General features: G+C 40.7%; 1 protein-coding gene and 1 long non-coding RNA gene across 4 annotated transcripts in view; one reads left to right on the top strand and one right to left on the bottom strand.

Annotated features, from left to right (window-relative positions):
- Window positions 1–13,494, top strand: part of SLC6A2 (solute carrier family 6 member 2) — a 103,739-nt gene that overhangs the window by 14,560 nt on the left and 75,685 nt on the right. The gene's annotated exons all lie outside the window — the stretch shown is intronic.
- LOC120384509 lies at window positions 596–11,928 on the bottom strand. 2 transcript variants are annotated; one of them, XR_005588927.1, is made up of 3 exons: window positions 11,816–11,928; window positions 7,551–7,653; window positions 596–1,375 (listed from the first exon to the last, which is right to left on the bottom strand). It is a non-coding gene; the product is annotated as an uncharacterized LOC120384509 (long non-coding RNA). The 2 variants fall into 2 exon arrangements; XR_005588928.1 differs by lacking the exon at window positions 11,816–11,928 and adding an exon at window positions 11,043–11,419.

Here is a 13,494-nt window from a genome sequence, read left to right as displayed (position 1 = left end):
TCTCTGATAGTCACACTGCTCTATAGAATATGAAACAGACCAAAACTTTTTTCAGACCACAAGGTGGAGCAATAAAACCTTATAAACGGATAATTAATGTAAAGTCAATGTACTGTATTTAAATAGCCAGATCACTAGGAGCTCGTCAGACGACTGTATAATAATGAAAAAGGTCTTTCACAACTGGCTCTTTTTCTTGAATCTTCTGATGCACTTCATATATTAGGACATTCTAGGACTGGCACCTTTCAATGCTGCCTAATTGCACCAATGAGTTGGCTTGTGCAGTAATGGTGATGGGAACACTGTGCAAAAATGAACAGCATGTCGCTCAAATTAACCTGCCATTGGTCCATTTGAAACAAGGCTAACATAAAAGTGGAGGCATATCCCTTTATTGGAAGGAAGGAAAAGGGCAGAGATGATTTCTCAGAATGGTTTAAATCTTAGAGGGCTACCTCTGCAACCTTACCGAACTGTTTTAAAAATGGACTGAACAATCCACATTTCCATATTACATTCACTACTGCAATCCTAGAACACAGACCCACATCCTGTATTTTTTTACAATATTAAAGCTTGCATCCCCCTCTCACCAGGTCTCAAAGTCTGATCCTACTTGTGCATGACAATCTTTCAAACAGCTGGGGATACAAGTGAAATGTTTGCTTTGAGAGATAACAGTTAAATGAGTGGGAGTAATTACAATATTAGAAATTTTCACACAAGTGTTATAGAAACGCAAGAATCATAAGTCACTAGCTGAATCAGAACTACATTTGTTACATGACTTTTCATCGGGACACAGGACTGCAACTATCTATGGATGTTCAAAGAGATTGATCCTTAGGAGGCTGAAAAGCTTTTGTGCCCCACTGTTAGGAGATTAGTAATGAAATTGCTTCAAATGCACATTAATGACAAAAATCAAGGAATTTCATGTGCTAAGGGATGCATTTGTGTCTTATCTAAAGAGAAAGAAGTAAAAGGCACCAGTACATGGGATCACAAGGGATCATTAGTTGAGGAGAACAGGGCCCTTCAGGATTTTATTTTTGTGAAGAATTTGATAGTATGCAGCTTGTCTGTAATTTGTTACTTATACATATGTAGTTTTGTATTATTAGTTTAAAAATCCATAGATCCATGTTCTTGTTCTTATTTGTAAAACAAAAGGGAGAAACCCTGGCCCCAAGGAACTCAATGCAAGATTTTCATCAGGGCCAGGATTTCATCCCAGGTAGCTGACTTGGATATCTTAAGCGCTTTTGAGTAGGCAGATTTCCAGAGGAAGGCAATAGAAAAAAGTCTTGGTACGAAGCCTGTGCAGAAGATTTTCACTTTGTAGGAGCTAGTCTTCACTCAATACTACGCCCTGTAAATAATGAACAGAGTGTTAGATTTGTATAAATAGTGGTTCTCATTAAAGGCACTAGACTTAAACTGACTCCATAAAGGTCATATTATGGCCTATGCACTCCTTTCCTGCACTGCACAGAGCTTTCTTATTACAGGTCACAGCACCCCGGGGAGAGCACGGCAGCCTCCATGGGGCTACTATTTACCTACCTGGGCAGATGGCTGGGGAGTGGATGGAGTTTTGACTCTGCCCCGGTCTCCCACATGCCAGCCAGCACAGCAGAGCCAGTGCAGGGTGAAGTAACTTGTGCAAAGTATTCAGGGTTCTAAATGATCACCATTTTATTGTGAGAATTCTAATGCATTAGGGATTTTACCTAGAGTCCCAGCTCACAGAGACAAGTGATTGGGAGAGACTCTCAGCTTTCATTCCAAACTACAAGAAACTTTCTAGCCCTCATGACTGTAAAGGAAAGTCTGAAAATGTGAACCTAGTGTACCCGAAAGGCTCAAAAGGCCAGAAGGCAAATAAAAAGAACTCAATTTAAAAAAAAAAATCTTGTGGTGTTAAGCCAAACTCATGATTTTCTGGGACCTGATTCATACCTTTTTGAATGTTGGGAACATTGGGTATGTGGCTGGTGCAGATTTGCTTCAGGGGAGAAGTAGTAGGGGAAGCCTGGGATCAGACTCTGAGTTGTAATTTGGTCCCTCCTGATTTAGTCCTGGAGTCACAATTATGCATTGCCTCTTACAAAGGGCTGGTGACAAAGACAATCTCTAACCCTAAATGAACAGATCTGGATATCTTAGAGTTTGCTTAATTGTTTTCTACTTTTGCCCTACTGTAATGAGGTATAAAGAGACTAGAAGTAATAATCAAGGAGAGGTTTCTTTTTTCTTCTGCACAACACAGTCCAAACGCTACCCAGGCAATACTGATCTACTGTAGAGTACTGTGCAGTCATAGCATAAAATTTGCTTTGTTTTCCATGTAAAACTTTAGATTGGAAATACCTTGCTTTCAAATTTTATTGGGTCTTCATTTCATCTTAGCAGTGAGTTATTATGGGCCCTGAGGTCATTTTCACATTCTTAGATGGAATTTCTAGCTAAGAGGCCCTGGACAGAGTGGCAGTGACAGAATGAGTATAGGTGAGTTTGGATGGAGGGGGAACTAGGCTTCTATGTTTGTTGCTAAGGGACTAATAAGAAAATCTATTAAATAAAAACTGAAAAAAACCTTTGCTTGTAGCCTAGATAAAACCCTGTGTGCCTGATTTCTCCCCTCCCAGACCGAGTGGGCAGAGAAAGGATGAAGTTTAGTGCCTAGCCATTCCAATGCACCAGCTAGAATGGTTGAGCTAATGCAGCGATTATTGTAACTTGCTGTGGTTTAGGCCAGAACCAAATTACTACCCTTTGGATGTGGGGAAAGGACAGTGGCTAGAGAACTGGGCAATAGAGTTTCAGTGATCCAGTCTTCCTGCGGCAACTATTGGGGTTGCTAAACAAGCCTGCTAAACAACCTGCTAAACAAAGATGATAAAGTCATTGCGGAGAAACTAAATGGATTCTTTGCTTCAGTCTTCACGGCTGAGGATGTTAGGGAGATTCCCAAACCTGAGCTGGCTTTTTTTGGTGACAAATCTGAGGAAACTGTCACAGATTAAGTGTCACTAGAGGAGGTTTTGGAATTTAATTGAAAACTCAACATTAACAGTCACCGGGACCAGATGGCATTCACCCAAGAGTTCTGAAAGAACTCACTATTAACCAAGGTTGTACCAAATGACTGGAAGTTAGCTAATGTAACGCCAATATTTAAAAAGGGCTCTAGGGGTGATCGTCGGTACCAGGCAAATTAGTTGAAACAATAGTAAAGAATAAAATTCAAACTCTTGAGCAATAGTCAACATGGTTTCAGAGTTCTTTGGTCAACAAACATGTGGACAAGGGTAGATTTCCAGAAAGCCTTTGACAAGGTCCGTCCTTTCATGGATTGAGAACTGGTTAAAGGACAGGGAACAAAGGGTAGGAATTAATGGTAAATTCTCAGAATGGAGTCCTAGGACCAATCCTATTCAATTTTTATTCATAAATGATGAGAAAGGGTAAAAAGTGAGGTGGCAAAGTTTGCAGATGATACTAAACTACTCAAGATAGTTAAGACCAAAGCAGACTGTGAAGAACTTCAAAAAGATCTCACAAAACTAAGTGATTGGGCAACAAAATGGCAATGAAATTTAATGTGGATAAATGTAAAGTAATGCACATTGGAAAAATAACCCCAACTATAGATCTTGGAGTTATCGTGGATAGTTCTCTGAAGATGAATACTGTGTACAGATGTGGTCTCCTCACCTCAAAAAGATATTCAGCACTAGAGGTTCAGAAAAGAGCAACTAAAAAAATTAGGGGGGGTAGAGAGGGTCCCATTTGAGAAAGATTAAAAAGGGCTAGGACTCTTCAGTTTGGAAAAGAGGAGACTACATGATAGAGGTATATAAAATCATGAGTGATGTTGAGAAAGTGGATAAGGAAAAGTTATTTACTTATTCCCATAATACAAGAACTAGTCACCAAATGAAATTAATAGGCAGGTTTAAAACAAATAAAAGGAAGTTACAGTCAACTTGTGGAATTCCTTACCTGAGGAGGTTGTGAAGGCTAGGACTATAACAATGTTTAATTCATGGTGGCTAAGTCCATAAATGGCTATTAGCCAGGATGGGTAAGAATGGTGTCCCTAGCCTCTGTTCGTCAGAGGGAGATGGATGGCAGGAGAGAGATCACTTGATCATTGCCTGTGGCATTGGCCACTGTCGGTCTGACCTGCCTTTCTTATGTTCTTATGGGGTGTTGCAGTTTACACAAGACTTTTTGCTGAGAACCATGCCGTAAGGTGCAATCTATCCCAAAGATTCTTAGCTTTTCAAGGCAGGGGCATCATCTTATAGGTGTGTTGCATCTAGCATGTTGGCAGTGCTACCCTATCATACATAATAAATGGGGCTCCTTGAAGCTTTCCAATTGTGAATGCTTTTCAGTAAAAATGAGCAATATTCTTGTGAAATTCTCTAGTTTCCCACAAGTAGTTCCTCTACTTGAAAGGTTGTCAGATAAAGAATCCACAATCAGCTGGAAGTTACTCTGATTCAGTGATTTTAAAATCATATAGTGGTCTGAGCGGATAGTGCCTGAAATCTTTTAAAATAAATGGAGAACATTTTTGTCTTCTCCAAGACAGTTTGGGCAACAGCAGCTGTTACTGTAATGGTAAATTTAGTGCCAGCATAATCCCTTATTTAAATCACTGCAGCCAGAGAGAGTTTACAAACAAATTAATTTAAATATTGTACAAAGTCCTAGTTAGCCTCACTTTAGTAAGGTATTGATTATAATTAGCTATGATATTTTTCTTTATTTAAATCCAATTGCATGAGCTATGTAACATTACTTTTTATGGGTTCTTAGTTCTATAACACAAAAAATAATTAAACTGTAGACGTTTTTCAATATTGTTGGCAAAAAAAATATGCACAATATTTGGTCTAGAGTGTGTTTCATCAGTTGCCCATACTGGTATCAGCAAAAACATTGGTCCTGACAACTCTACTTATAATGACTGAGAGCAAAACAACACCTTGATTTACTGGGATTCTTACAGGTAGGAAATTTTAACTATCATTAGTTAACAGAATATATTCCTTGGCCGATAGCAGAAATCTGCAGGATTCTGCTGTGCCAGGAGTGCAAGATATTTGCTGTACTAAGATATTACAGATAGACCTCTAGTAAAACCTGGAAGGACGGGGTGTTTTGGTTTGGTCATTCAGACCAAAAATTGGACTTAAGATAGGATTAATCACTGAACAGTAGGACAAGTTTTAAGTGTACCTCATGATGTTTATACCTGCTCTAAAACTCTGCTAGAGAAGAATCATTTACCTCCCATTGGTTTGTACATTAATCCTCTTGAAAGCTGCCTGGCACTTGTCTAGAGCTGATTTAAGATGTCTTGAGCACTTTGCTACACATTGGTACAGTTATGAATCTCATGCTGCCTAAAAATAGGTATTGCATGCTCCCCAGAAGGTGTTTGCATTTGGGGTAGTTTTTTGTTTTGTCAAATAACTAAAGACAACCTTGGGGGGAAAAAAAAAACAGTCTTTAAATGTGGCTGCCTCCATGTGAAATTGCTCCGGGAAAAAGAAACTACATCATTCCTTTAAGCTTGCCGAATGGCACAGTATTAAAAATACTGTCTCTCAGCTGCATAGCTTTGCAGTGTATGCTAATGACTGGGAATCCACTGGAGCAGATGCCCTAAGACAGAATCTGAGTGCCCTGCACAGGAGCATCAAGCTCATGTGCAAACAGGGCCCAACATTTTTATCGATCATGTGGAAGTACATCAAAACTTACTGCTGATATATTTTGTGGCTGACACGCAGATTGGCGGAGTAGTAAATAATGATTCAGAGAGAGCAGTAGTACAGAGCAATCTGGATCACTTGGGAAGCTAGGCTCATTCCAACAAAATGCCTTTTAAAATTCAAAGTTTCACACCTAGGAACAAGGAATGCAGTGACTCTGAAAATGATTTAGGGATTGTAGTGGACAAGAAGCAACATGAGTTCCTGGTAATAACTGGAGATATACCAATCTCCTAGAACTGGAAGGGACCTTGAAAGGTTATTGAGTCCAGCCCCCTGCCTTCACTAGCAGGACCAATTTTTGCCCCAGATCCCTAAGTGGCCCCCTCAAGGATTGAACTCACAACTCTGGGTTTAGTAGGCCAATGCTCAAACCACTGAGCTATCCCTCCCCCTCCATAATTGGTGCAATGCTAAAAGAACAGGAGTACTTGTGGCACCTTGGAAACTAACAAATGCTGCGGCAAAAAGGCTAACGTCCTTTGTTGTATAAACAGAGGAGTTGTGAATAGGAGCAGGGAGGAGATTTTACCTCTGCATATAGTTTTGTGTTCAGTTCTGATCACATTTTTTTAAAGGATGTTGAAAAATTTAAGTGTGTACAGGAAAAGAACCACAAAAATGATTTATTTATTTTTTTAAAAAAGGCGTTATAGTGAGACTTAAATAGCTCAATTTGTTTAGCTTCTCAAAAGGAGGCAGAGGTGATTTGATTAGTGTATCATGGGGAGAAAATACCAGGTACCGAAGGGCTCCTGATCTAGTGGAGAAAGGCATAAGAACCAATGGCTAGAAGCTGGAGCCAGACAAATTCAAATAAGACTCATTTTTAACAGCAAGGGTGATTAGCCATGGAATAAACTATCAAAGGAAGAGGCAGATTCTCCATCTCTTGATGTCTTCAGATCAAGACTGGATGCCTTACTGAACGAGACGCTTTAGCCAAACACAAGTTAAGGGGGCTCAATACAGGGGTAACTGAAATGTAATGGTCTGTGATACATAGGCTGTCAATCCCTGCTCCATCCTAGTGCCCCCATGGATGCTAACTGTGTTCTGAAGGGCTGAGAGGGGGTGGAAACCCCTTAAAGCAGCTCCCAGAGCTGGCTGGATGCAAGCTGAACTACACAGGAGCCCCCTCAGGACCAGCTCTAGCTAACTCGGGCAGAATTCCCGCTGCAGGCATCCAGCAGCATCGTAGCTCTTCCCCACTCCCATAGCACCCTCGGGTTTGCAGTATCTCGCCCTATGCATCTAGGACCCACATTTAAGTTTGCATGTTCCAGCAGAAGCCATCTCAGAAATGCAACATTGACACTCCATTCTGACCTAACAAGTAATGTTTAAAGCATCACTTTAAACTTTCCCCACAAGAGAGTGACAACAGAGAGCGGAATTTCATTCCATTTGTACTACTTGTAATTTACCTGTCATGTTCATTTTTCATAGAGAACCAAAGGTGGGATTTTCAAAAGTATCCGACACTGGTCTAACTTGACTCCCATTGACGTCAAGGGTTAAGGTCCTAGCTACCTCAATGAGAGCAGATAGCTTTTCAAAAACTCTCAGCCTTGACGTAATGGCAAATGTTTAGAGCTATGTTGTAAAGAGAATACACTAGAACCTCTCTCTGCTGTGTATAGCAGGATGCTTCAGTTTTCCAGAAATATCCATGTAATATTCTGACCAAAAGTCACACTTATTCAAAAGCTAAAACACTACTTAGGGAAGTCAAGCACGGTATTCACTCACCTCCTACCAAATTTTCAGATGCTTGCAGAGTCTCCCCCATGGCAACTGTGCAGCTCATAAAATGGCCCACAAGTCACAGCCACATCCTTCCTCATTATGCCCTCTGTGAAATTAGTACACAAAGCCCACTGAGTAAACAGAGCATTTCAGTAGAGAAGAGGAAAGCTGACAGTCTACAGTACAGTAGTTTAGTTTACTCAATCTTCTGTAGCTTATGAAAAAGAATAGTGAGAGGTGACTTGATTGGTGTAAAAGTACATTCATAGGGAGAGAATAGCAGGTACTAAAAGGCTGTTAAATTTAGCAGAAAAAGGCATAAAAACCAAGAACCAAATGCTGGAAATTACAGCCAGACAAATTCAAAATAGAAATAAAGCACACACTTCAGACAGTGAGGGTGAGCAACCACTGGAACAAACTATCAAGGGACTTTGTGGATTTGCCATTGCTTGACGTCTTCTAGATCCCTTTCTGTAAGATATGCTTTAACCAAACACAAGTTATTGGCCTCAGTGCATGTGTAACTGGGTGAAATTCTACGGTCTATGATATATAGGAGGCCAGACTACATGATCTAACGGTCCCTTCGAGCCTATGAATCTATGAATGGTGAAAACATTCAGTCTCGATTACTCTGGATTGAGACAAACAAATAGAAATGAACAAATGGAGCCCCCCTGAGAGCAAATGAGAGAACTGATTAATATTCTGCCTCTGAATGGAAACAAAATGGCAGTTTCTTTAGCCCCCCCTTGCAGCAAGTAGGGAACCTTCTGCATCTCATGTTATGTACATAGCTTCCTATGGAACACCACAGAAAACAACTGCTCAGGCCATCATCTTTCTAGGGAAACCTAGTATATGAGGGTCTGGTAACAGGGCTTTTAAGAAACATATTTTGACTTCTAATGTTTGCACCTGGTTACATGGATCCATGGACTGGAAAACTAGCTCTTTTCTGTTCTAATCATCTACAAATGTTTCTTATTCACATGGGGCCGGGGGGGAGCCTTGAATTTGTTGTCCTTGACACAGATTTGCTAATGTACAGGTTGACAAGTTGTTTGCCTGCTGACTTTCCAAGATGTTTGGAGCCTCATTGACTTCATTCATTTATAGATGAACTTCTCTCTTAGAGACTTTGCTGTACCGTGGGTGATTGCAAGGCTATACATCATGTTCCCACTACAGGGGCACCTATGCTAATGCAGTAAAATGACAGAATGGGGAAAACTATGCTAATAACTCTCTTGAGCCTCTAAGCATGTCCACTGTGAACTAGATGTTTTCAGAAGCCTAGCAGTCTCACTCTGAGCTGAGTTTTTTAGTGCTGTGAACTTCCGTCAGCCTCCCTATCTCTTGAGTGCTAACTGAACATGAGTGATGGAAGAGAAATTTCCCTAAGGGATAGAGCTAGATGTTCTGCAGGCAGCCTTTGCTACACTTGACCTTTCGGATATTTGTGACCTGGCTAAACTGGCCAAGTCACCTGCAAAGAGTCACGGTGCCAATGGAAAAATGTGGGCATGAAAGGTGGCAGCTAGACTTTCAAGTCATTTCATTCTTGAATGTAATTGTTAGAATTGATATCAACCCACAATCTATGGGCCTATAATTAAGGGGGTTATGTTGTTGTGACAGTAATGCAGCTTTAAGATGGTATAATGCAGAAGATAACAACATGATCTCTGCAGCCCTGGCAAACAATATTTTGGCCTTTTTCAATCAAGTATGGAACTGAAGGTGGAAAAGGCTTTAAACAAACACCTGGCTAGGCCCCTAAACAAGCAGCAGGGGAAGACAGTAGAAAAGGAATCAGTCTATACAGAAGTGCTGCAACTCAAGTTTTATTCTAGTATGTGTCATACTGAAACAGAGCAATGCTCCATTTAGGCAAGTGCCATGGAGCTGGCAGTGGCCTACATCTGATGTTTCAGAGGAAGGTGGGTAGGGCACTAGCAGGATGTGACAGATGTGTAATCATATGACAAAATGCACTACTGGAAGGCACAAATAGTATATGGTGATAAGTACAGTATAAGAATCTACACAGACTAGAATACCAGACAAGCTACACCAGTGGTCTGTTCAAGTATGGGACTTGCTGTACTTTCTGAGGAAGGAGGCTGTACCAGGCACTATTTTTCATGTTGGCACTAGGGTGACCAGATGTCCTGATTTTATAGGGACAGTCCCAATTTTTGGGTCTTTTTCTTATATAGGCTCCTATTACCCCTCACCCTCTGTCTCAATTTTTCACATTTGCTATCTGGTCGCTCTAGTTGGTATGCTATGGAAACCAGAATTTGTACAAAGCTATTAGTCAACAGCTATGCTCAGTCATTTAAAGAGAGAATTGTTTTCTGAGTTACTTTTGCTTTCTAGCATTATGAAGTCTAAGCTGTCCTCCAAGATCTTCCATAAATATAAGTTAGTTAGATACCAGTAAAGCTGCGCCCTCTTTCCCTCCTAGACTCATCTATAAATTTTCTCTGGAGCTAGTTCCTCATTTTAAGCCTCTTCCATCTTTTCACAAACCATCTCCCTGGTAATCCAATTACTACATTGAGCCCTCCTCTACCTGAGAGAATTTCCCATTTCTGGAAAGCTCTCCATTTTCCTCCAGTGGAAATAAGGAGGAGATATCTTGGTCAAATCCAGTTGTTTCTGCCTTTCTTCTCACACTGATGTTATCTGTGCTTTTATGACACCCCTCCTTCCCCAACTGAGATCACTGGAGTGCATCATACATGCAGTTATGATTGACAATCCCTCTGAAGCTTCAGCTACCAGCACTCCTACCATTACCACACTGTCATCTCCACTGGCTCTTGATCCTCTTCCTGGATTGCCTATGTTTTCTCAAACTCATGCTTTCTGCTTTGATTACTCTAAAATGCTTGATGAACCAGATGGGCCTTTGCTGCCCTTTTGGCTGTTCCTGTGATTATCTCTAAATTACACACCATTGTAAAAGGTGATCTTTTCATTAATTTATGTAAATAGGACCTTACTCAATGACTTAGCTATTACTTATGAATGAATCATGCTGCTCTGAGTGGTTGGATATATTTAACTCTCTTTAATATGTTCAAAATAGCTTCTAATGGGTCTCTTTAGCTCATTACTCTTGCAACAGAAAGCAGAGGAGATAACTGAGTTTGTCTGGCAGAGATGTGGTAACCCTTTCTGTTACTACCCACTGATCAGAGTTTAAAAATACACAGCCATAAGTAACATGGCAGTGAAAGATTAGCAACAGTGTATTTAGACTTTGAAGGAGGTCAGCCAGTGAATTGCACTAAAACACTCATGGAGACTTCAGCCTGTTTATTCCCCCTTTCACTTGGGTGAAAGGAGCCCAACAATATCAGAAGTGTTGACCCAAAACTGAAAATGAGGGCATAAATTGACTCACATCTAAAAACAAGCAGCATTAGAGGGGGGTGTAAGAAGAGTGCATCATAAGAGATGCTATAAAATTCTCATTACCATATAATTCCATTCTTTGTAGAGTGAAAGAATAAGCTTATGAGAAGAACCTATTAGCGTTCTTGGAAGGTGTTGCAGTATGAAATATTACAAAAGTTGCTGACATTTGCAAAGTATAACACTGTGATCCTTTTTTGTTAGATGTGGACAAACTATTTACAATACAGTGTTAGTTTTAACTACTGTAACCTGCATCTATCTGTACTTGACATCATCATCATTCAAAAAGCTGTTGCTAAGTCATTTTCATGGCTTGTCACTTAGATTAAGTCTCCTCCTTTTTATATTTCTCTCCCTGTAATAGTGTCACTTCCTCTGAACATCCCCTTGGGGTGTCCCTACAACATCCCTGCCTCAGTCTCCCTCTCTGCTGGGCTCCTCATAGCCTTTGTGAAGTCATTCTCATAGCCAACAACATCTTTACTTCCTCTGGCTTATTATCAGACAGTTTGAAAATCAGGTCCTGAGAGTACAAATCAGAAGTTCATGCTCTTTAAAGTTTACATATCATCCTTCCCCACTCTTCCTTAAGGCACGCCCAGGCCTTCCTTGGCTTAGCAGGTCACTCCCAGGCCTATCTAGCTACAGTCTTTTCCCCCCGCTTGGTGCCTCAGGATCTCCCCCTAGGGCTTACTAACTTCCTACAGCTCTCTCTCTCCTTGTACCTCTTTCTTCCCTAGTATCTCATAAGCTCCTGTAGGCCCCTTTCTAACTCTTTACAGAAAATTTTCCCTGCTAGCTATCCAGGCCTCTCCCTTATCCATTCCAGTCACCTGCTTGGGTCACATGACTCAGTCACATGACCCTCTTCATTTTCTGCACCTGGAGAGGAGCATTGGCTCTTACAGGTGGGGCTGAGACCCACCTCCCTTTCAAGGACTAGCCAGATTGGACCACTCCCCTTCCCTGTATCAGGCACAAGCACCTTCACAATGTGGCTCCACCTGCTCCACACATCAAATGCTGCCTTTGCTCTATCAACATTCCCAATCTTCCCCACCTACTAGTGAGCTGCTCCCTCCAACACCTTTGTGCTTTCTCCCATGTTGCCCTGTGTTCAGGAAAACTGACAAAATCCAGCTAGGCACAAGTTTATCCACTTTCAGATTCTTCCTCTATGGCTACACATGCCAGCTGATAGTAATTAGTCAGACAATGAGGCAGAACTAATGTTTGCTGTGCTAGGACATTCTTATTACTGTTACCCTGTTTTCTCTGTCTGTGGTTGTCTTTTTTCTAACCTAGCTATCAAGATCATTAGGATTGCCTTTGAAAAATGTGTTTTGTACAGTGCCTGGCACAACAGGGTCCCAGGAGCTAAGTCAGGCTCTTGGACAACAGCTTAAGAAAGATAACACAATAAAAACAATTGCATCTGACCCTCTTCAATTCACAACTGTCTGAACAGATTACACTTCCACACATTTTCTTAATTGTCTAAGCAAATATATTTCATTCTCTTATTGCTTATGAACTGTTGATACTACTTTCAGTGTTCTTTAACAGTTTGAAAAAAGTCAAGCAATTTTGACTGGCCACAGAGATGCGTTTGTTTTTCAGTTTTCTGCCTGAAACACCATCATTTTTAGCATCAAGTTTCTAGCATGTATACTTGAAACACTCTTTGCTGCAAATGCCCTACAATGTTTGTTCAAAATTTGCCTGCAGCAAACTTGTTCACTAGAATATTCATGGAAAGCAAATTCAAAAGAGTCATGAATGCACCAATACAAATTGTTTTTAGGTAAGTTTGCCCAGCCTGTTATATCTGTATTAATAAATTCATTCAAAATAGGTGGCAGCTGTTGTAATCACCTTGTTTTGATCCTCATCAACTTAGAATTTTCCTTCTTTGATCTTTAAAATGGAGATAAATCTTTTTTTTTTAGGACTAACTGTTGAAAGACAGTTGTTGCAATTCTCTTCTGTACCCTCCAAAAAAAGGCCATTTCAAAAATATTTTGAATATTGAAGCAGAATGGAAACTGTTGAAAACTTTTAGTAGATTTCACTACTATAAATGTTGTTTTGTTTTTGTCACTGGGCTCAGGGATGCTAACTGATTGTAAACTCTGGGCCATATTTTGACCAGCCTACAGGAAATCATACTTGTGAGGTTTCAGCCTGTAGTTTCCTACAGCTGGTTCTGGTGCGGGTGGAAAGAGGTGCAAGGTTTGATCTCATGTAAAGTGAGTAGTGGAGGCATGGTTTTCTTTCATCCACAGATATTCTGAGATCTAAAAGGAAATGTCATATAGGGATCATGGCATCTGTTGTATTGACAGATGAGGCATTTATGCAGTGGTCCAGGTCTTCTGCACTAGTCTGTGTCCCCAGAAACCATGCACTCACAGGGTTTCTGCTGTTAGCCATCCAACTCCCTTCCAATATGGTGATAAAATCTGAGGAAGGGGAATCTCAGCTCTACTCTCTCTCCCCAGCTACAGCTCCT

Source organism: Mauremys reevesii, linkage group 16 (genome assembly GCF_016161935.1).
Source record: "Mauremys reevesii isolate NIE-2019 linkage group 16, ASM1616193v1, whole genome shotgun sequence".
In the NCBI taxonomy this organism is placed as follows: domain Eukaryota; kingdom Metazoa; phylum Chordata; order Testudines; family Geoemydidae; genus Mauremys; species Mauremys reevesii.
This window is presented reverse-complemented; position numbering and strand designations above follow the sequence as displayed.